The following is a 24,693-nucleotide window of genomic DNA, read 5'->3' as shown; positions in this document are numbered from 1 at the left end:
GAACGGGCTCCCCAGGGAAGTGGTCACAGCACCAAGCTTGTCAGAGTTCAAGGAGCATCTGGACGATGCTCTTAGTCATATGGTTTAGTTTTAGGTCCTGCAAGGAGCGGGGAGTTGGACTCGATGATCCTCATGGGTCCCTTCCAACTTGAGATATTCTATGATTCTATGATTCTGTACTTTGCATGCAGGTTTAAACTGCAGCTCATCAGGAATACAAACTGCTTGAAGGCAAATCTAAGCATGACAGGTACAGAAAGAAAGAAGGTCTGAGCCTATCCCTTGCATGTGCACCAATGCATAGTATTATCTGCAACAGGGCTTAGCAGAAAAATTGTTCTGGGATCTTTTAGGATACAGCACCAATAGGGGCAGAATTGTATTTTGGGAAATTAGGCTTTCAAATTATAGGTGTCCTAGTGGCAGCAATGTAGGTGTGTGATGTGCAGGCCTAGGAACATATTTCCTTGAGCCTGCTCTCCAGCCTGCATATCACAAAAGCCACTGTAGCCATAGCCAAACTGCCTGTAAGATCTGGATGTAGTTACCTATCTATTTCTTTACATACATAATTTCCAGATACCTTTATTGCACCTTCAAAAATCTGGCCCTTGGGATCTAGCAGTCCTTCTCTCATTTGATGCTGATAGAAAATGCCCTGTCAAATGTCAATGTATCTTTAGAATATACCATTTAAAGGTCAAATCTTTAAGCCTTACTCTTGTGAGTAGCTGAGAAGAACATCCTTTTAGTGGAACCACTTCCAATAGTAAAGATTTAGTCCCATAAATAAAGCCAGTAGGAACAAGCCTTAAATTATGTTGCATTTAGTAACTATAATCATTACACATCTCAATCTGCCAAAACCATATTGTGGGACACTATGTAACTGGGTACAGAAGAAAAGTAACAGTACAAGAAGCTTTAAATGATGTGGGATTGCTTTCTTTGACATCAATATGTATTTGTTTTATATCCTCAGTTTCAGTGACTTTGCATTTCAGATGTAAAGAATTTAAAATAGTACAGGATAGAAGGTCTAAATAGAGGCCTATCTCTGGTAATGCAGGCTGCAGAGAGGTAAGGCAACTGATGCTCTAATGCAACACTAAAGAAAAAGATGTCTAGCTTTCTGCAAGTACTGTGTGAATTCATTCCCAACCAACCTGGTAAAAGATTCTCTAGTATTATATATTTATCATCCAAAATCTGATGGTATATTCTTTCTAAGATGTGGTATGTCGACTCATTTTCTTTAGAACACAATTGTTTGTTAACAACAACAAAGACTAAAAAGGCACATGAAAGCCTGTCCACGCTGCTGATGAAAGAGACAGTTTAACAATGGACCTTCTGATAGGAGATTGTATCCTTCTGTGGGATGGAAATAAGGTCTCTACTACAGTATCCTCCTCCCAGCCCAGTGCTGAGGGAAGCCCCCCACAGCATTCCCTCCCTAACCTGTCCAAGGGGTTGATGTTACCTATATTTCTGCCTCCCCACAGCCGTGAGGTGTGGGGTGTCGGTGCAGGCAGGGTAGAAGGAAAAGTGGGGGCAGAGAGCAAATAACCCCACCGCAGCCCTGGCTTTCCCTCACCCGCTCAGGCTAGGGTACTGGCAACAGCTCCCTGTAAAGCCAGGAAACCACTCCCACCTCCTTCAGCTCAAGAAGGTGGCCCCAAAACCTGAAAAGAGCCGTCACATTTCCCTCTCATGCCACATAAATACATAATACACTCCATATAGATATACATATCCTCCGTAAGCCTGTGTATTTGTTGTATGTGACAAAGTTTTGGTAGTGGGGAGGCTGCAGGGGTGGCCTCTGTTGGGAAGAGGTCAGGGGCTGCCCTGCACCAGACACAGTTGCTTCCAGCTGGCTTGGCAATGGACCCACCACTGGCCAAAGCTAAGCTAATCAGCAAAGTTTGTGGCACATCTGTGAAAACATATTTAAGAAAGGGTAGAAAATGCTAGATGGAGAAAGAAGGGAACAAAAAGAGTGAGAAACAACAGAGGGAACACCAAGGTTCAGGGGGGGAGGGGAAGAAGTGCCCCATGGCAGAGCAGATATTCCCTGCAGCCTGTGGAGGACCCATGCCAGAGCAGGGGAAAATTGCGAGAAGGAAGAAGCAGCAGAGAGAAACCATTATATATTGACCATAACCCCCTATTGAAAGGGTTAAAGCCAAAATAGACAAAGCCACTGCATCAAAATGCCTCCTGAAAGAATTAAAGCCTAGGGGCAAGGAGGACATTTAAATATCTTAGTCACTTAACTAAACAAAAGAAAGGCCTTTGAGATTTAGAGAGTAGTTAGAATGGTTGTAAGATAAGGGGACTACTGAGGTCGCGAGTGGCACAGAGCAGAGCGGGATGTGGGGGTCCGGGCGCACCCCCATCCCCCGTCGCACCCTGCTCCTGCTGCGCACCACCCCCCACCCCCCCCCCGACGTTACTTTGATTGACAGCTGGACAAATGTTTCCCCTGTTCAAATGCCGGCGGTATTGGAACCTCAGTGATCTCAATGCTTCACCTCAGGCGGCAGGAAAATGGGAGAGGGAGAGGCAGAGGCGCCTCCACTAGAGGTCCTATGAAACACCGGGGCCAGACCTGTATGCTTGTTTGTCAGGGGCGAGATGATGGGCATAAATACAAAACAGCAGTTAATGTGCGGTCGCTGCTGATTGGTAGCCGGCGACGCCCTTCATGGGTGGAGGGGTGGAGTGGTGGAGGAAGGGCGTGCGGGGGGGGGGGGAAGGGGGGCAGCGGCGGCGGCTGCAGCTGCAGTAGCCGATGGGGGTGGAGGGGATGGGTGCAGTCCTTGGCCCGGCGGCGTGCCTGCACGGAGAGGGGACTACCCCTCCCAGGGTGCCCCGCGAGCGGCGGCTTTCTGCATCTGTGAATATGTATCAGAATGTTAATAATGAACAGCTTCTAAATTTGGTCAAAGAAGTCATCTTGCCAGAGCGTGCTGTGTGAGCGGTGACGCTGCTGTTGTCACTGCCACTTCCCGGAGTTTCGAAAGGCGAGCAGGAGGAAAAAAGAATACAGCAACCCGGATCGTATTTTCTTTTTCATCCATCTCTTAAAAAAAATAAATAAACAAACCCAAACACTAAGAGAGGGGAAGTGAAATCTGGCTAATAGGAGAGGAAAAACCCACCACAATAAAAGGTTACTACACTTAAACCTCTGGAGACGCGATTATCGCGCGGGGTAAAGACAAACGCAAAGCCGACTGCCAAACCTTTCCAGCCCAGGACCTGCTCTTGTCCTAGTAAAGAAAGGAGGTTTTTGTTTCTTTTTTTTTTTTTTTTTCCATTCTGTTTTTCCTCGAATGCGTGTAGGAGGGATAACAACCGAGACCAATAAAAGTTTGCAGAAGGGAAAAAAAATTGAGAGAGGATGGCTGGGAAAAGCACGTACCGGTGCCACCGGAGGGGCTTTTTTTTCCCCCCCCGCCTTCCTTTTCATCCGTCGCCACACAGAGTTCCCAGCCTGCCGGAGGTATCGGAGCGGTGGCACTCGGTGCTGTCCGGCTCCGGGGAATGTGGCAGCGACCCCCGCGAGCCGGGGACGCGACCACCACCGCGTCTAGCTGTTGTTGGGGGTGCCCTGCCAGCCCCGGGGCGGCGGGGCCGGGGCGCCCCTGCTCGTTGCCGCGCCCTTAGCCCCGCTGCTCCGGTTGCCAAGGCCCCCTGAAGCGGCGTGGATGATCCGCGACCTGAGCAAGATGTACCCGCAGACACAGCACCCGGTGAGTGGCGGTGGTGAGCCCTTGGAGGAAGCGCACTGGCGCGGAGCGGTGGGGATACCGCGGAGTTGTAGCCATTTTCTTATTGTTGTCCATGGCGCCGCTCCGGGATGGGGGTTGGTTCCTTAGAGTTACCCTCATTGTAGACGGCTTCCCCCCATCCCAAGGGCTCGGCTGTTTCGGAGATGGGGGTGTCCCGGTGGGACAGAGCTAGCGGCGGCATCTCTGTCCCACCTCTGTCGGGGTGGGGAGCCCGGGGCACTACGGGCGTCTAGTCGCCCGGGGCATGTGCCGGGGGTGGCTGCGCCTCTGGGGTGTCTGGAGGGACGATCACGTTTGGGGGAGCTCTGGGTGCCGGTGGGGGGGGACGCGGCCCGGAGCGGGTGAGATGGGGGGGTGATTAAAAGATCCTCTGTTGATTGATTTCAGGCTCCTCATCAGCCCGCTCAGCCCTTTAAATTCACCATTTCTGAATCCTGCGATCGAATTAAGGAGGAGTTTCAATTTTTGTAGGCTCAGTACCACAGGTAATGTTTACTTTCTCCGAGTCTCGTGTTTGCTGGGCTCTTGCCAATCTCCTCTCCCTTTTCCGGCTCCCTGAAGAGGTGGCAGTGTGGGGGTGCCGGAGACCCTTCTGGCTGAGTCCCCAAGGTGCACAGGGGACCAGTCACCCCAGCAAGGCTGTACCTGCTCCTCTGAAACCTGCTGCTACCTATTTCCAGCAGCACCTGGTCCTCCAGGGCGGAAGGCTCTCATTTAGAGCTAGGTACTGAAAGATGGAAGTGGGTTCCCTCCCCTCTATCCACACACACATGCACTCTTTCTAATTTTTTTTTTTTGGTGGATGGAGGAAAAATATGTGGCTAGCTGGGCTCATCCTCTGCTTTTCTTCAAAATGCTGCTAAGAGTGCCCATCTTGTCTTGACTTAGGTCCCTCATGCCTTTCACTGATATGTCAAGTGTTGATAACCTGGAAGTGTAGCTAGTGAGCTGTTTTGTTATCCTTTGGTTGAAGAATATTATATTCTCAAAGTGTCAAATGACTTTTCACAGGATTGTTCAGTGTGCTTCTGAAAACAAAAAAAGTCAACGGAGGCCTTGATGTTTACTGCAGTATCCTTTAAACTAACCATAGTATTTTTCTTGCAGTTCTGTCATCAGTAACAGGGGAAAAAAACCCAAACAACAGAATGCAGCAATTTATTACTTCTTTAAGTGGTGATACATATTTGATTCCTCTGTAGACTGAATGAAAACAAGAGGTGTTTCTGAAGTTTATTTAAATAAAAACTCCAAGAACTAAATTATGGATTTGTAAGTGGCTTCTCAAGCTGTAGTGCTATAGTTATGAACCAGCATGTGCATTTTCTGTGAACCAGTGGAATTTTTTTTTTGGTCAATGAAAAATATTTTCCTTTGTACTATTGTACTGGGTCACCAGTTCACTTAAGAGATGAGGATGTTGCACAAAATCACTTGAAAGAGGAAGAGGATGAACCCTGCCCTGAACTCCTAAGTAAGAGCTGGAATGTAGGTTTTCTTTAGATTTTCTTTATTTGTATGTTGAAGAAATGATTGAAAGGGGGAGTAAACCTGTGTTCAGAAGAAAGTAAATTTTGCTCGTGTGTTTGGCTTTTGTTTGTTTGTGGTTTTTTTTTTTAACAGTTTAAAGGTAGAATGTGAAAAATTGGCCAGTGAGAAGACAGAGATGCAGCAACATTATGTCATGGTAAGCAAGCTGCACAACAAATTCAAAATGTCTGTTAGCTTGGTATACTGAAACTAATGTACATTTGGATTGCTGGAGGCAAACAGATTATAGTAGTGCTGCTGCTGTTAAGGTTGCATCAATATTTCTGTTATAAATTCTTAGTTCCAGGGGTTTATAACTTCATTGTATCAGTTAGTTTCTATGCAAAATCTGCTTTTTAATGTTTTAAGTAATTGGGGATACTTCATAGAATCATAGAATCATCAAGGTTGGAAAAGACCCTTAAGATCATTGAGTCCAACCGTTAAACTATCACTGCCAAGTCCATCTATACCATGTCCTCGAGCACCACATCTATCCGTTTTTTAAATACCTCCAGGGATGGAGACTCAACCACTTCCCTGGGCAGCCTGTTCCAATGCTTGACCACCCTTTTGGTGAAGAAATTTTTCCTAATATCTAACCTAAACTTCCCCTGGCACAGCTTGAGGCCGTTTCCTCTCGTCCTATCGCTTGTTACTTGGGAGAAGAGACAGACCCCCACCTCGCTACAACCTCCTTTCAGGTAGTTGTAGAGAGCAATAAGGTCTCCCCTCAGCCTCCTCCAGACTAAACAACCCCAGCTCCCTCAGCCGCTCCTCATAAGACTTGTTCTCTAGACCCTTCACCAGCTTTGTTGCCCTTCTTTGGACACATTCCAGCACCTCGATGTCCTTCTTGTAGTGAGGGGCCCAAAACTGAACACAGTACTCGAGGTGCGGCCTCACCAGTGCCGAGTACAGGGGCACTATCACCTCCCTGGTCCTGCTGGCCACACTATTCCTGATACAAGCCAGGATGCCATTGGCCCTCTTGGCCACCTGGGCACACTGCTGGCTCATGTTTAGGCAGCTGTCAACCAACACCCCCAGGTCCTTTTCTGCCAGGCAGCTCTCCAGCCACTCTTCCCCTAGCCTGTAGCATTGCATGGGGTTGTTGTGACCCAAGTGCAGGACCTGGCACTTAGCCTTTTTGAATCTCATACAGTTGGCCCCGGCCCAACGATCCAGCCTGTCCAGGTACTTCTTCAGAATGCTAGCAGATTACTTGTCAGCCCTTTAAAGGCATGCACAACTTTTTTAGGGATGATGATTTCACTTTTGCTGACTTCTCCCAACTATCATATCTTCGTAAAACAGTTCGGGGTAATCTGTTTTCTGTTAAGAGAGTGAACCATATATAAACCCAAAGCCCACTTCCTAGAACTGTTGCTTCTGGGCTGCTGAATCATTGTTTTACTAAATTCAGAATGTCAGGGATCTGAGCTGTGAATGGGGTTTCCTCGATGGTTGTGGTCTGTCTGGTTAAATAACTTGCACAGAAAGAAATCTATAAATACATAATTACATGATGGATCATGATGTCTCCAGAGGAGTTCTTGCTATTGGCTCTCTTGTATGTCTGTGAAGGATTAACTGTTTTCCATATGTACATTACAAATAATACCCTTATATTTACAAAAACAGTAAATAACCTTGAAAAACTGTTTACCAAGATCACAAGCATATGTTAAGGCTCACATTTGTCTTTTTCATGCCTGATATGCTGAAGTCTTGGAAATTGCTTGGTACTAACATTACACACTGAACTGAGTTCCCTGCAATATTGAGGCACAACAAGAGATCTGGAGAATGGAGAATGGAGTATCTGTTTTGGCTCTTAATTTCCATGTTCTTTTATTTTTTGCATCCCTACAATTTAATTGTAGCTTTTTTGTGTTTTTAATTTAAAATATCAAATAACCAGTCTTTTAAAGGTTGCTGATCTATTTCTATATCTAGTTTCAAGCACTTCAGGCTTTTTTGGCATAATGTGTTCTATGGAATAAAATCTTGAGCACTTTATGTCTGTTTTCTCTGCTTCTAATCTTTAACTCTGATTTTTAAAGGGTTTTTTTGTTGTTTTGTGGGTTTGTTTTGTTTGGGGCTTTTTGGGGGATTTTTTTTTTTTGCTTGTTTTATGGCTGTTCTTTGAAGTTGATAAGAAACAATGTAGATAAAGCAAAAGAGGAGGGGGGAGGGAAAGGTTGCTCTAAGATTCTCTTTCAAATTCTGGGAGCTTTTCAAGGCTAGTCAATGTTTTTAGGTCTGTATGTCTTTATACAGATGATGTTTGATTCAAAGTGAATTTTCAAATTATTTTTATGATCGCAAGCTCTAATAGAGCCATTTTCTTCCTTCTTAGTATTATGAGATGTCCTATGGGTTGAATATAGAGATGCATAAACAGGTAGGCAAATATTTTGTTTTCTGTAAGAATGTTCTGTATAATTTATCTCATCAGTCTTAAAACAGATGTGTATTCTGTGTGAGTTGATTTAATTGCATGTTTAAGTGCACTGGATATTTTTTCAGCTCCATGATGACCTGAAACTTCCACCTGTTATATGCCTGTTGGCTTTCTGTTGTGTGTTGTTCTGTTGACTTTCCACCTCTGCACATGCAAGTGAACATGAGTAGGGATGGGAACATGGGTTGTAGCTTCAGATCTCTCTAACCTTTGAGGCTTATTTTTTGGAATGACAGCTACATTGTAAACATATTTTAGGTGTCAAGGGATGTATATTTGTGTGTAGAAAAATACTACCATCTTCAGTTAACCTGAACAGATTTAAGATGGAACTACAAAAGCAATTGATGTACAGCCACATTCCTGTTTCCTTCAGGCTACTTACTTGGACCTTTGTCCAAAAATAGTGTCTTAGTTTTTCAAACTCGAAAGAGTAAATGAGTTTTCTATGAAGATGTTAGCATGCTCAGTTTTGTGCCTTGAAGTCTAGCACTTAGGCCAAGATTAGGAGGAGATTAGTCAGATGGAGCATGGTAGTGTAATTAGAATTTCTTATTCAGTAATGTGTGTTTTTTAACTTTCTCTAGAGGAGAATGAATTGAACATCTGACCTCTTTTCTAGTGAGGGAACTTTTTATATGGTGGAATTTAATACTGACTACTCATTTTAGCTAATGGTTGAGCAATTCGCCAGCATTGCTGCAAAAATAAAGAAATGGTTGGCCAGGAGAAGAAAGATCATCTGAAAATTGGCTTGTATGCATTTCTGTTCAAACTAAGGGATTTAGAACTTCTCTGGGTTGTGGAAATAGGATTTCTTTATCTTGTTGAGGGCAGACATCTAGTTCAATGTTTTTTTAATGTTATTTATTATATTTTGTATTTCATTAGCATCCCAGTGTCACAGTAGTGATTAGGGCCATTTGGGCTAGATGGTATACAAATACTAAGATGGTGGGATTTCCTGCCTCAAAGCATTTTGAATCTGAAGCTCTAAACCCATGGAACCTCATACATATACAGTTTTTTACGGACACATACACGGGTCCGCTGAATTCAAATATGCTTCTCACAGATGTTATACCTACCCATAAAGACTCAAAAAGTGTGTTTAAGAAACAGGTGAGAAGAAAAGGCTGTGATTGTACCTGATCAAATTCTAACTATATGGTTACTCTGTGGATCTGATTCAGATCATTGGTACTAATGGAAAGACTGTTCATTGACTCTTGGAGGGTTTGGATCTGTTCTCAAATGAATAACCAGGTTGTTTCAGGCTATTAAACCTAAAATAATAGGTATGAACACGATTTATAAAATTTATAGTCCTTACTGGTCACCTATGTAGCAAATTCTCATAGGCATTTGAAAGCAACTATTGTAGTCCCCCACAATATCCTCCTCTCTAAATTGGAAGGATATGGATTTGATGGGTGGACTGTTTAGTGGATAAGGAATTGGCTGGTTGATCGCATCCAGAGGGTAGTGGTCAATGGCTCGATGTCCAGATGGAGAACAGTGACGAGTGGGGTCCCTCAGGGGTCTGTACTGGGGCCAGTGCTGTTCAATATCTTCATCAATGACATAGCGAGATCGAGTGCACCCTCAGCAAGTTTGCAGATGACGCCAAGCTGAGCGATGCAGTTGACACGCCTGAGGGATGGGATGCCATCCAGAGGGACCTGGACAAGCTGGAGAAATGGGCCTGTGTGAACCTCATGAGGTTCAACAAGGACAAGTGCAGGGTCTTGTGCCTGGGTCGGGGAAATCCCTGGTATCAATACAGGCTGGGGGATGAAGGGATTGAGTGCAGCCCTGCCGAGAAGGATTTGGGGGTACTGATAGATGAAAAGCTGGACATGAGCCAGCAATGTGCTCCCGCAGCCCAGAAAGCCAACCGTATCCTGGGCTGCATCAAAAGAAGCATGGCCAGCAGGTTGAGGGAGGTGATTCTGCCCCTCTACTCTGCTCTGGTGAGACCCCACCTGGAGTACTGTGTCCAGCTCTGGGGTCCTCAGTACAAGAAGGACATGGACCTGTTGGAGATGGTCTAGAGGAGGGCCACAAAAATGATCAGAGGGATGGAACACCTCTCCTATGAGGAAAGGCTGAAAGAGCTGGGGTTGTTCAGCCTGGAGAAGAGAAGGCTGTGGGGAGACCTTATTGCGGCCTTTCAGTACTTAAAGGGGGCTTATAAGAAAGATGGGGACAGACTTTTTAGCAGGGCCAGTAGCGATAGGACAAGGGGTAATGGTTTTAAACTAAAAGAGGGTAGATTCAGACTAGATATAAGGAAGAAATTTTTTATGATGAGGGTGGTGAAACACTGGAACGGGTTGCCCAGAGAGGTGGTAGATGCCCCATCCTTGGAAACATTCAAGGCCAGGCTGGATGGGTCTCTGAGCACCCTGATCTAGTTGTAGATGTCCCTGCCAATTGCAGGGGGGATGGACTAGATGACCTTTAAAGGTCCCTTCCATCCCAAAGCATTCTATGATTCTATGATTGTAGTCAAACCTGTTTATATATCTAGATACTCTGTTTTCACAGCAATTAGTTGTATGTAGACCTAAACTGACTCCACAAAATTCCATAAGACAAAATCAGGTTGCATGAAAAATGTGTAATTATATTGTTTTGAGGAAAACTAAATGGGTTTTGGTTTTGTTTATTTATGAATACTTCAGAAGTTGTATGCAATTATGGCAATGGAGACTTCAATGATATTCTGGGAAATGAAATACTTATTTACAAATGTGAGGATTGCAAAGGACTGAGTTTTAATTAAACACCATTTCCATTACTGTCACTTCTGTTCAAATTAGTAATGTAAGTATTGTTCTCTCGTGCAAAAATATTTATTTTGTCAGATGTTGACTGAAATTAGTTGCAACTAAAAACATGGTCTATATCGTTCTTAAATCTGATGTTAGTTTTGTCTTTCATGTTTCCCATTCTATTGCCACAACATTTTCTTTTCTTTCTCCTTTTGTTTCAGCAACTACAAAATATTTCCCATCTTGTTTTGATTGCAGTGTTAAGACCCAATTTTTGTCTATAGTGTTGATTGTTTCATTTGATGTGTTTGAAGTTTTTTTAGCCTTCCACCTTAAAATCTCTTTTCTTCCTTCCTGATTTTATCTGGCTGAAACTGAGCAATTCACTTTTTGCTTTCTAAACTCAATCACATCAAAAATCCTCAGGGCAGTTTATCGCATTGTGAAATACAGACAGCCTTGCAAACCACCTATTTAGTGAATTTTTTTTCTGTTTTTCACTTTAGCACAGAGGCATATCTGTCTGTTTTTCTGGGCAGACAGCCTTGGTTTCTCTTAGTTTCTTTTTCCAGATGTACTCACTGGATGCCCTTGTAATGGAAAAGCAGACAATAATGCAGTGAAGTTGCCCTTTGGCATAATTTGACCTAGTTCTCAAGATCAGGTTGGGCTTATTCACTTATTAGATTTATGTCTCAAAAGGTTCAAGAGCAGGACTCCCTGGAGTCCTTGAAGTACTCTAGTAATTGATGGTCCTGATATTTGAAACCTTTGTGTATTTTTCTGTTAAAGCTTCTGTTCTTCTTGGCTGCTCACAGCCATGGCATATTTATTTTTAGAGAAACTTTTCACTGGAACAGAAAATGATGGCTGTGATGGAGTCATGATTCTGACTTAGCAAATTTGATAAAAGAATAAACGCACAGAGCAGCAATGGTGTGTGCCCATATGTGCATGGGGGGTGGTAGGAGGAAAGGAGGGAGGAAAAGCATTTCTTTTCCCACCCCTCATGATGCTCATCATCAGTCATCCCATGTTGATTTTGATAGATGACTCATAAAAGTGAAACCTATGGGGAATTTGTCATTCTGAAAGGAAAGCTAATGTAATTAGTACCAGTTGAAGTATATTTAGTAAATTGGATTTGATCTTAATTAAGTCTGAATAATGTTGCCAATTTTTAACAATTATGTTTGAGAACTGTTGTGGTTTAACCCCAGCCAACACTACACAGCCGCTCGCTCACTCCCCCACAGTGGGATGGGGGAGAGAATCGGAAGAGTAAATGTGAGAAAACTCGTGGGTTGAGATAAAGGCAGTTTAATAGGTAAAGCAAAAGCTGTGCATGCAAGCAAAGCAAAGCAAGGAATTCATTCACTACTTCTCATCGGCAGGCAGGTGTTCAGCCATCCCCAGGAAAGCAGGGCTCCATCACGTGTAACGGTTACTTGGGAAGACAAACGCCATCACTCCGAATGTCCCCCCCTTCCTTCTTCTTCTTCCCCCAGCTTATATACTGAGCATGATGTCATATGGTATGGAATAGCCCTTTGGCCAGTCTGGGTCAGCTGTCCTGGCTGTGCCCCCTCCCAGCTTCTTGTGCACCTGGCAGAGCATGGGAAGCTGAAAAGTCCTTGACTAGTGTAAACTCTACTCAGCAAGAACCAAAACATCAGTGTGTTATCAACATTATTCTCATCCTAAATCCAGAACACGGCACTATACCAGCTACTAGGAAGAAAATTAACTCTTTCCCAGCTGAAACCAGTACAGAACATAATTACTCAGTTACCAGAATTTAAATTAAATAGCATTAGACTGGTAAAATTAGTAATTTGGATTTTTTTAAAAACAAGTATGGGGTGTTTTGTGAAAGTGGTGTTATAGCCTAAAATATTAACCTAATTTTTTATATTCTGTAGTAGGATCAATAGAGCTTCAAAATAGACATTCTGAAGAAAAGCCAAAAAGTTGGGGATTGTGGGTTACAATATGAACAGATACTTCCCTACAGTTTTAAATTTCAATAATAGAATAAATGTGAACATTTGAATGTGGTCTGAAGGTGCCTGTTTATTGCTAAGTTTCTAATATAGTGTTGCTACTTCTTGGTGGTGGTCATTCAATTTAATTTCTGACATTAGGCAGTTTTAATGTTATGGTAAACAGTTTATTTAAATTGCTGTAAGCAAACATGCTTTCTGAAGGCTTTAATTCAGAATTGTAGTTATCACTTAAAATAAGTGTCTGTAGTTGACTGCAGACAACAGATACTTGTGAAGAGGATTGATGGAGAACATAAATAGGATGCAGCATTCACTTCTTTTTTGATTATGTTTTTGGAGGTGGCAAACCATAAATTATGATTCTCTTTTCTGGTTAAATCTCTGTCTTTGAATTAATTCACATGTTGGGAATGCTGAATTTCAGCATTTTTGAAAGAAAGTTCAGATCTTTAAGAAGATGGATATTAAAAAAATAATAAAATAAATTAAATTACTTTAAAAAATCACAGTAAGAACCCCACGCCCTCCCATTTCAGTCCAATCCATGTAAGTTTTATTACAGGACTTGGGCAACAGCCATTTGAGTGTTGCTAAAGTATTAATTGCATAGAAATGAACTATCTGATAGGATGTCGTAACATAGTTGCAGTAGTCAATGCTAAATGATGATATATGGCATTGGGAACCTTTTAGCAAACTGTAATAACTACGAGGAGGGAAGTAGTAAGGATTTGCATTATATCTGATACCCTCTGGTACCAAGTAGATTGCCAATACTGCTTGTTTAGCATTTCCTAAGGGCAATAGGATATTGATTTCTGACTTAGAAGGAACAGCTTTGTTTTCACCATTGAAAAGTATTGCAGGTTGTTAAGAAAAAATTGACTTGAAGAGGCCTGACTGCTGCCTATCATGGAGCAAATAAATCAAAACTGCCGAGGCATGGTGGAGCAGGAGATAGGGCCCTCAGCTATTTACTCCTATTAATTTACCATATTCAACAGCAAATCAATCGACATCTACTTTATCTGCTTGAGAAAATGCTGTCTAAGGCAGATAAAAGGCCCTGTGTGGTACAGGGAATAGATTGGATTGGTGAAGCGGAGGCTGCAGTTAATGTGTAAATAAGTGAAATCAAGACTACTGTTGCTGAGAAAACCATTTTTAATTATGTTGGGGTTTTATAGTGAGCTATTTAAGGAAGTAGTATAGAGCTTGGAGAGTAAGGGGAGATTTATTGACCACTGAGTTAATATATGGGTTGTATGACATCCCAGCCTTGAGTTTGCTTGCTTCTTAAGCATTAGTAAATTATTTTGGTAAAAGGGTAAAGATGGGGATCAGTTTGCTTATTTTAGGGCTGAGTTTTGACCTTTTTTCATCTCCATGGCTGTAAAATGCATATATCACTGAAAATTGGTCTGTATATGTGCTATGTACATGAGTGTATGTGGCACAGTTGGGGGGGGGGGCTGCAGGGGTGGCCTCTGTGGGAGGAGGTCAGGGGCTACCCTGTGCCAGATACAGTGGGTTCTAGCCAGCTTGTCAACAGACCCACCATAGGGTGCCAGTCAATGTGGTACCTCTGTGAAAACATATTTAAATAAGGGTAAAAATGCTGTGCAGCAGAGGAGGAAGGATGGACGGGGAGAGGTGTTCCAGGTGCTAGAGCAGAGATTCCCATGCAGCCTGTGTAGGAGACCATGGTGAAGCAAGTGTTTCCCTGCAGCCAGTTGAGAGGACCACACCCTGACCCCAACCTCCTCAACAAAGGGACTGAGTGTAACCTGTGATGATAACAAGGGGAGTGAAAACTAGAAAGGGAAGATGAGGGGTATCTGGAAGTGAAGTTGAGCTGTAATAGGGGCAGGAAAGTTGCTTTCCCTAAGTGTTTAAATGTTTGTTGTCTTTGTTTCCCATTACTTGAATTAGTAATTAAATATTTGAAATTAAGTTAAATTCCCCAAGTCAAGTCTGTTTTGCCTGTGACAGTAATTGGTGGGTGATTTCCCTGTCTTTATCTTGTTCTTCCCATTTTCTCCCCTGTCCTGCTGGGGGTGGGCGGGAAATGAGCAAGTGTTTGTGTGGGGGCTTGGCTGCTAGCTGGGGACCAACCCACCACAAGTGTCCAAGGTTTACAGTGATTTATGTAAGCTTGATCCTGTTCCATTGCGTATGTGCATTGTGGTGCAGTTTTCAGTTATACACTCACCGATCTCATTACCAATTTTTCTAGAGGACCTCTTTCAGTGCACAGAATAGACGTTAGGAAAGTAGAATTAAGGCTGTAGAGGTGATTGTAAAGCTGTCTTGAAAGTGTTTGGCTGCTTAGCTCTGCAACTGAAATAACTTTTAATGTAAGGATTCAGGTATATGAAATAATTGAGATTGTTAGCTCCTCAAGGCAGGGATTCTGTTTTACTTATGGTGTATATTGTGCAATTGGTTTGTTAAAGCAAAGAAATAGACAATATCAAAGCTGAAAAACACTAAGAATTCAGAGTTATCATTTTGGTCTTAGTTTTTTGGTTTTTTTTTTTTTTTTTTTTTTTAATGAGAAGATATGATACTATTTGTGGACATAATTGGGTATATCACAAGCATGGGGCAGTTTGTAAACAAAGTGGTTATAATTGTTATAGAAGTCACTTCTGCTGTCTACAAACTGAGCACATCTGTTGCCACTGATGTTCAGAAAACCTATTTAGCCGCAAGGCACAGAGGGAGCAGAACATAGATGATAATGTGAAACACAGGAAGTATAAACAGATACTTGCATTAACTAACAGATGACAGTATGCTTGAAGCCCAACCTATCCATACTCAAGAAATTGTAGTCTAGGAAAGAAATTGCACGATTTTAAAATGTGAAAACCTGAAGTGTTTTTAAGAATACCTATTTGTGTCTTTATTTATCTATATTTTTACAGTTCCATTTTTACCTTGAAGCACTTCTTAAGTAAAATTTTCCCCTTGATATTGTGTATCTTAGTGGTGACACAAACTGTAGTTAAGTGCAGTGGGAAGAATTTCGGCACAATGTCAAGAGCAGGTGTCTAACTTTTTTATTTACAGTGTATTTTTAAAGTATAATTGAAATATGTCACAAATACTAAGTAGGGCTGTAGTATTTTCCTGGCTGTGTATATAGGTTTTGGACGTATGGAATCATCTTTCCTAGCCCAGGACCAGGTATGTAATGTTTTGGTATTGAACACTGTTGTTATTGTTGAAATGTTTAAATGCACAGATGTCAGGCAGTCAAGATTATAGTCCCTGCAGTAAACTTGAATTGGTCTCTTTATGGTTATATATTTGTATCTTATACTGTATTGGCAACTTTAAATGTTAAATCATTCCAGTCCCCAGAAAATCATGTGATTGGCTTAAAATTAATCATTAGATAAAAATAATAAATTTGGGGCTCTTTTTGTTTCCCTTGTAATTTTAAGCTGTCAAACTGCACTTGGCTCGCCCTTCTTAGTTTTTCCTCCAGCGTTCTCCTATAATCACTTTTTGTTAGTAAAGTGAAAAGTATCCCAAGATTCACAATAAAATCAAGGGAGCTGGATATGTGGTGTAAAAAATACACATATAGCTGGCACCTTTTGTCATAATTTCCTGTTCTCTGAAAATGCGTGAGGCATACTCTACTTAGAAAACAATAATACCTTGTTTGTTTGTTTTTAAAAAAATGTATATTCTAGACAGAATTGCTTGTTAAATTTTTTTTGTAGATTTATTGTCATATGATGGCACAGCCACACTGGTGGTAATTCCTTTTTCTGTGGAAGGAGAGGGAGCACAGGACAGTTTTGAGTGTAGGTCTTCTAACATTGCCTCTTTCTTTTGGTCTGCTTAAATGGTTTCTCTGCAGGATCTTATACTGCCAGAGATTTTCTTTATTTGCTGGATGAGATTCAACTTCTTCAAAGGAGAAAAACTTTTCACTGTTATGCTTCAGATGTGGAACACTGACAATGAGAATGTATGCCTTTCTTCTTTCTTGTATTTGCTTAAAAACCTTGGCAGAGCATCTCACAGTTGAGCTGAAGTGAAAAATTGTCCCATTTATGCTATAGTCTGCATAATAATAGGTCTTGCCGCTAGATTTTGATTGGTTTGCATCATGTAGTGTGCTTTGTGCATGTTCTATAAATGTTCCTTTCATCCATCTTAAATACAATAATCATCTTCTCATTTATTTATTCTGTCCACTTATGTGACTGGATTCTTAGTGTCTTTTGCCTTTTTGGTTGTTTGGAGAATTTGCAAAGGCAGAAAACCTCTACAACCCTCATCCTCACTTACTCCAGTAAGAGCAATATAAGCCTGAGGACTGAGTAGCCAGTAATATACCAGCACCTCCTGCAATTGACAGTGTAGTACATGAGTATGGCAAGGCTGTTGTTAATTCATCAGCTGGGTTTCAATTACATGTGTAGCTAGTGATACAGACCTACTGTTTTAGAAATGTGCTTTTGAAAGCAAAGGGACCCCTTCCCCCCCCCCCTTTTTTTTTTTTTCAGAGTTTGAACCCAAAATGAAAATACAACGGGGCCAACATATGCTCTCTGCAAATATTTAATAAAACATTTTGGTACTTGTAGGTAGTGACAGCAAAAGCTATTGGAATTTAACACTGACAAGGGATAGAGAGAGAGAGTTTAAAAAAACCCAAAACAAACACCCAAGAACAGCAGCAACAAGCTCTGGACTAGGTCCATTGTATTCTCAGGACAGCTTCCTATGAAAATTATTATGGGGAGGTCTTGGGGTTAGAACGAGAGACATGGTGTGAGACAGGGGAAGAGGAGGTGAAGTCCACTAAACTGGCACTGCAGCATGTTTCTTAGGTGTTTCTTTACAGAAGCTGGAAGGGAGTTTGGATGGTGGTGCACTGATTTCAGTGTTTGGGTTGCAGGATGTAGCGCCTTGATGGTTGAATCTGTAATTTATTGTGTTAAAATTTCAGTATAATTTAAAATTAATCATAAGGAATATTGGAGCGAGTTTGTATCCTGGAGCTGAGTGAGAAGGTGGCATTTTGATTGCTCATTTTCTTTTTTGTGTCTCTTTGCTTTAGAGCAGTAGAGGTGAGGCTTCTTTTTGCTCATTCTTTATGACACAGATAGCTAAGTGTGGACTTTAAGGTTTATATATTTGGACATCCAGTTAACCTATCTATTTTTGGTAACTTTTCTCTGGTGATCAACAAATTGCTCCCATTTAGCACTTGATTCAAATCTTAAACCCCCTAAAATGGGGGAGAAAGTCAAGCAAACCTAACATGCCATTACTGAGGAAAGTTTAATCTTGGGCAACTGCTTTTTCCTATTTGTAACCTTTCCTGTGGATGAATAAGAAGTTTTCAGCTATACTTCATGGTCAAAACGCTTTTAGATTTCATTTTGAAAACAGTAGTATTCTCTCTCCTACTTGTCAGAGTTCGATACTCTCTGACCAGGTTCTTTTAGATATTCTACACAAGGAGGGTTTCATGTTTTAATGCTAAATTGACTTATTTGAAGATATTTGATGTTACATGGGATTTTGATTTAGCAGAGTGATACAGCAATGTACTGAAATCACAATACAAGCACAATATAGTGATTGCAGTATACAGTTGGATCACAATACAAACGTGATTCTCCTTACCAGTCTCTGTATGCTCACTGTCACAATTGGTTGGTCGCATTCCACCCCTTGGCTCAGACCAACATTAAACAATTGCTGGTGTTGCACAGCTTAATACATTCATTGTATGAATGACTAGCCCTCTTCCCTGTGCCAAGTGAGTGTTAGAGTATATACATATATGGGAAACCACTAATTTACAACAGTTTGGTATGTGATTTAACTTGAGTTAATATTTCATTCATGTGTACTACTCAAATTTAAGATAACAGATCAATATCAAGGGTATAACAAATGACATTACAATGATTATTAACAATAGGAGCACAGAATATAACATGAGTTTCAGTATGTTGGTAGCTTTTGGTGACTAACCTCTGAAGATATACCAATGATGTTCAGTAAGGCTGTTTTCCACTTTAGCTAACCAAATCAATTTGTTATTATCACATACCATTTTTACTTCTCCTAAGCTTTTTACAATTTCAGACAGATGTTGAGTAACCTTAGAATTCTTTGAGAAACTTTTCTAGTTGATGGAAGGCCACTCCAAGTGTTACTGATGTATTAAACAGTGCAAAGACAGATGTCTTGTCTTCAGTCAGATGAGACTTCAGTAAAGCCTTTGACACTGTTTCCAACAGAATTCTCCTGGAAAAACTGGCTGTTCATGGCTTGGACAGGTGTACTCTCCGCTGGGTAAAAAACTGGCTGGATGGCCAGGCCCAAAGAGTTGTGGTGAATGGAGTTAAATCCAGTTGGCGGCCAGTCACAAGTGGTGTTCCCCAGGGCTCAGTATTGGGGCCAGTTCTGTTTAATATCTTTATCAGTGATCTGGACATGGGGATCGAGTGCACCCTCAGGAAGTTTGCAGATGACACCAAGTTGGGTGGGAGTGTTGATCTGCTGGAGGGTAGGAAAGCTCTGCAGAGGGACCTGGACAGACTGGATCGTTGGGCTGAGGCCAATTGTATGAGGTTCAACAAGGCTAAGTGCTGGGTCCTGCACTTCGGTCACAACAACCCCATGCAATGCTACAGGCTAGGGGAAGAGTGGCTGGAGAGCTGCCTGGCAGAAAAGGACCTGGGGGTGTTGGTCAACAGCCAGCTGGATATGAGCCAGCAGTGTGCCCAGGTGGCCAAGAGGGCCAATGGCATCCTGGCTTGTATCAGGAATAGTGTGGCCAGCAGGACCAGGGAGGTGATAGTGCCCCTGTACTCGGCACTGGTGAGGCCGCACCTCGAGTACTGCGTTCAGTTTTGGGCCCCTCACTACAAGAAGGACATCGAGGTGCTGGAGTGTGTCCAGAGAAGGGCAACGAAGCTGGTGAAGGGTCTAGAGAACAAGTCTTATGAGGAGCGGCTGAGGGAGCTGGGGTTGTTTAGCCAGGAGAAGAGGAGGCTGAGGGGAGACCTTATTGCTCTCTACAGCTACCTGAAAGGAGGTTGTAGCGAGGTGGGGGTCAGTTTCTTTTCCCAAGTAGCAAGTGAGGAAATGGCCTCAAGTTGTGCCAGGGGAGGTTTAGATTGGATATTTTGAAAAATTTCTTCACCGAAAGGGTTGTTGAGCATTGGAACAGGCTGCCCAGGGAAGCAGTTGAGTCTCCATCCCTGGAGGTATTTAAAAGATGGGTAGATGTGGTGCTTAGGGACATGGTTTAGTGGTGGATTTGGCCATGTTAGGTTAACGGTTGGACTTGATGATCTTAAAGGTCTTTTCCAACATAAATGATTCTATGATTTAGAAGTTAACCAATAAGTCTGCTTGTTGATTTGGTAAAAAAACATATGTCACATTGCATATGACAAATGAACGAGTTGTCAAACAATATTTTTGTGCTTAAAAATAGACCCACAAACAGGAACAAGATAAAAAAAAATTTACAAGATTTTAAATATTTTTATAATATTTTTTCAGCAACTAATATTCTCATACCTACACTTCTGAAGGAAATATGAGAGGAAATATTCTCCAAAAGAAGGAATAACCCTGCTATCATCAAATTTTCAACTCTTTCCTGATTTTATATCGTGCTGTGTCCTAGCATTCTATTCCACTTGCTGCAGTCTACAATCTCTGTGTCAATTAAGATGCAAACTAAATTTACCAAAGAAAATATTTAAGTGAGAATACTCAAAGCCGCTTATCTGCAGAGGTCTACAGATACTAGGTCCACAAAGGCTCTGGCTTTTGCTGTTCTAACTCTGACACAACCAAAGCTATGCTAGGAACAGTATTTGTCTTCCGATTCAGCATAACCAGACTGTACCCTTGAGCATAGGAGGGTGAATTTTAAAATGCAGTATGAGCATAGCTAAAGAATGAGGTAAGAAACAGTGAATTTATTCAGGAGAAGAAGAGAAGTCATAAGTGATACTTCAAAAGGAGCCATCAGTTTTCCCTTGGTTGGAAGTTTAGAGTGGGTCAATGAAATGCTTTGTGAACGGGAAAAATACAACAGTAGAGATGGTCTTGGACAAATCCCAGCTCCTGAGACAGGTCTCTGTAAGAGTATGTGGAAGGAGAGAGCATCTGTTCCTTTAAGGGTATCTGGTCAAGGGTCTTTTCAATGCAAAAGGGGATAATAAGAAAAGGAGGAAGCCATAAACAAGAATGCAGAGAGACACAAACCTGCCTGATCAACAAACAATAAGGAAGGCAGTAATGAGAACCAAACCTGGTCAGTCACACTAATTGGTAAGGGTATATGCAATATGGGAATGTTTATTTCAGTGAGATTATCTGATTGAGGACCTTGTCAAATAGGATACTAAGGAAAAGGGGGAAGCCATAAATTATGCAGAGACACAAACCTGACAAGCAAATGCAACTGTGACAAAGATAAGAAACAAACCTTGTCAGTGACACTAATTGATGGGCTATCAAGAAACTGTAGGCAAACCTGAAGGTCCAGGATGTTGGAGGGGAGTCAGTGGAGCTATGCAAACTGATGAAGGAATGTGTAGATGCTGTACTGGGTGTACGTGACAAGGATTTGGTAGCAGGGGGACTGCAGGGGTGGTCTCTGTGAGAAGAGGTAAGGGACTTCCCTGTGCTGGACACAGTGCCAGCCAGCTCCACAATGGACCCACCACAGGCTAAAGCTGAGCCCATCAGCCAAGTTGGTGGTGCCTCTGTGAAAACATATTTAAGAAAGGGCAAAAGGCCACAAAGGCAGAGAGGAGTGGAGAGGGAGTGAGAGACAACCCTGCAAACACCAAGGTCAGAGGAGAAGGAGGGGGAGGAGGTGCTCCAAGTACAGGAGCAGATATATTCCCCTAGCAGTAAGTGGAAGAGACCATGGTGGAACAGATATCCACGCTGCAGCCCATGCAAGTGACCATGCTGGAGCAGGTTTATCCTGACAGGAACTGTGGCCAGTGGAGAGCCCATGCTGGAGCAGATTTTTTCCTGAAGGACTGCAGCCCATGGAGAGGACCCATGCTGGAGCAGGGGAAAAGTGTGAGGAGGAAGGACCGACAGAGACGAACCAGTTATGGACTGACCATAACCCCCCCCATTCCCCATCCCCCCTGCACTGCTCAGGGGAGGTGGAGGAGATAGAGGAGTCAGGAATGAAGGAGTGAAGTTAAGCCTAAGAAAAAGGGTGGAGGGAAGGTGTTGTTTTAATTTGTCTTTGTTTCTCATCATCCAACTCCATTATAATTGGCAGTAAATGAAATTAATTTTCCCCCAGTCGAGTCTCTTGCCTGTGATGATAAGTGGTAAATGATCTCCTATGTCTCTAGTGTCAGCTGCTTGTGAGACCTGTGCGAGTGAATACAGGGCCAGCAACTGGAGTCAGACCAGGGGTGTAAGCACCCGTGGCCTGTGGTGCCAGCAGCGGGAGTGAGTGGGGGTCTCTGCCACCAGCTACTGGGGTGGGAATGGTGTATGTCCCAAAAACCAGCTACTGGGGGAGACCAGGGTGGGTGTGGGTGAGGGCTGCAAGGGTTAGGTGCAAGCTACTAGGGAGACAGGCATTGAGTAGATTTGGGGCCAGCTACTGGAGTCAGATCAGGGGTGTAGGAGCCCCTGGCCTGTGGTGTCAGCAACTGGAATGAGTGGGATCTCAGCCACCAGCCACTGGGGTGGGAATGGTGTGTGTCCCAAAAAACAGCTACTGGGGGAGATGGGGGTGAGTGAGATCTGGAGCAGGACCATGGGTCACAGCCTGCATGCCGGCTGCTGGGGAAGGGCTGAAGATACATGTCTGTATCTTCCCCAAATCTGATGTGTGTGGGGGTCCACGTGTAATTTACTAGCAAACTTCAAGCTGGACTAGCCAGTGAGTAGGAGGCCCTGGGTCCAGGCAGGGGTATCAGGTGGGTGGAAAGTCCGTGCTGGTATCCAAGGGGATGTGGAAACGCTTGTGAAACAAGTGTGTGAGTGTTTGCTAGCAAGCATTAAGCTGGAATAACCAGCGAGTAGGGGACCTGTAAAGCAGGCAAGAGGGCCTGGGATCCAGGCTGTGATATTAGACAGAGGGGGCCGTGCCAGTACTTGAGGGATCCGTGAATCTGCATGTGCTTGTGAATTTAGAGATTGTCTTGTGTGTGCTTTCACTATTGAACTTCTATCCTTACCTGCCAAAGAGGAGGAGGGGACTTGGCTATCTATACTTCTGTTTTATGCGAGTCCTGTAAGAAGGTGCTGTTGAAGGCAGTGCTTTGTCTGTGATAGTCTGTGTAGTTGGCCATGTCAGTGTCCTGTGTCTGTCTGTGCGTCTCTGGGTTACATACTCTGCATCCCTCAGCCTGGCCAGAGACCTTGGGACTGGGCTCCAGCAGCCAGGCAAGAGGAAGTCCTGGGCTGGAGCTGCTGGAGGTGGTGGCCGCTCCTAACATCCCTTAACACCTACCTGTCAAAACAAGATGTATAGTTTTGTTTGTTACTCTAGATGTAAGGATCCACAGTACTGGGGGAAGGATAAAACTCTCCACTGATGGGATCTGTGCAGCATGCTGTGGCTGACCACCTGGGGTCCATCTGATGCTGCACAACAGCAGGGTTCCCAGTATCTGTGAAGGTACATAAGATTTACTGTCTGTCCCGTAAGGCCCAAAATGAGAGACAAAGACCTAAGATTCAAATACTTTAGCAGGCAATAGCTCAGAGAGGCTGAGCTCTGCCTGCTATCCAGTTTTATTAGCTCTCCTGATAACATACCAAGGCCATAAACTTAATACAAAACATAGTCTCCTTTGAACAGATAGCCATGTAACCCTGACACCATCCCCCCCTCGCCCAGGGTATGCCCTGACACCCTTCAGTGGACCTGGCTTAGCAGGATAATGGGCATGTGTCAAGGACTGCTATGGAACCAGAATTGTCTCGACATTGCCGTTATACCGCCATCTTCTGGCTTCGACATCCAGCCCCCGACGAAACCGCCACAGGACGCCTGCGCAGAGACCAGGGCGCGAAAAGCAGAAGCACGAACTGCACGTACGCAGACACGTTCTGCGCATGTGCATGGCCCTATAAAAGGACCGCGTGCGCCTTTTGGGGGGGCTTCTCCTCCTACCCCGTGCACTCCTCGGAACCTGCTCCTGCGGACACTTCGGTGCCTGGACGCAGAGGCTGGACATAGAAAGCCCCTCGACGGGACATTGCCGGACTCGGCAATGTCTTAATCTCGTCCTTGGGATCGTATTGAAACCTCCCCTGACATTGGATTGGGGCATTTAATTGGCGTCACGGACAGGATCCCCTGAGACGAGAGTGCCGTACTACCTTGTTGTGGTGTGCTGTGCTGTGTGATTGTGTGTGAACGAGACGTACGAGCAAGTACAAAGCGAGCGCGGAGTTCCGATCCACGGTTCTGCTCTCCTGCGAGGGAAGCAGCTGGAGATGAACGAAGCGTGAGGACGGAGTGGATGTTGGTTCTTCTTTGTTGATAGCTTACATATCAGTGTACGGTTTGGCCTCCTGGGAGCGTATAGGGGGAAAGCGGACTTTAAGGCGGGACCCTCTCAGGACGACACCCCCCTTTGTAGGAATTTTTGGGTATTAGTTCATGGTTTGGCCTCCTGGGAGTGCATAGGGGAAACTTGGATACTGAAGTGTGATCCTCTCAGGACGATATCCCCTTTGTAGGTGATGGCTGCCCGAAAGGTAGCCGACGTTTGTGACTATGTGCTTTCGCTGGATGAAGGGACAGCGAAATTGTATGACCTCTTGGAGGCGCACCGATCTTGCCCCTCGCCCCAGGGACAAGACTGGGCAAGGGAACACTGGTTTCAGTTGCAGAGTGTGGTGGATAGAATATTGCAGAAGGAGGCACTACAAAGAAATACAGCTTCCAGATTTGACTTCTCAGCTACTGATTCTGTAACGGACTCCCACCATGATATCTGCATTGTTGGCCTTTCCCCTGATTCTTACCCATAAACACTCGACCCTTTCATCACCATCATCAAGCTCTAGACAGTCAAAACACTCCCTAACATACAAGGCTACCCCACCACCTCTCC

Source organism: Platalea leucorodia, assembly GCF_965183815.1.
Source record: "Platalea leucorodia genome assembly, chromosome: W".
NCBI lineage: Eukaryota > Metazoa > Chordata > Aves > Pelecaniformes > Threskiornithidae > Platalea > Platalea leucorodia.
The sequence above is the reverse complement of the archived record's forward strand: the minus strand, read 5'-3'. Positions refer to the sequence as shown.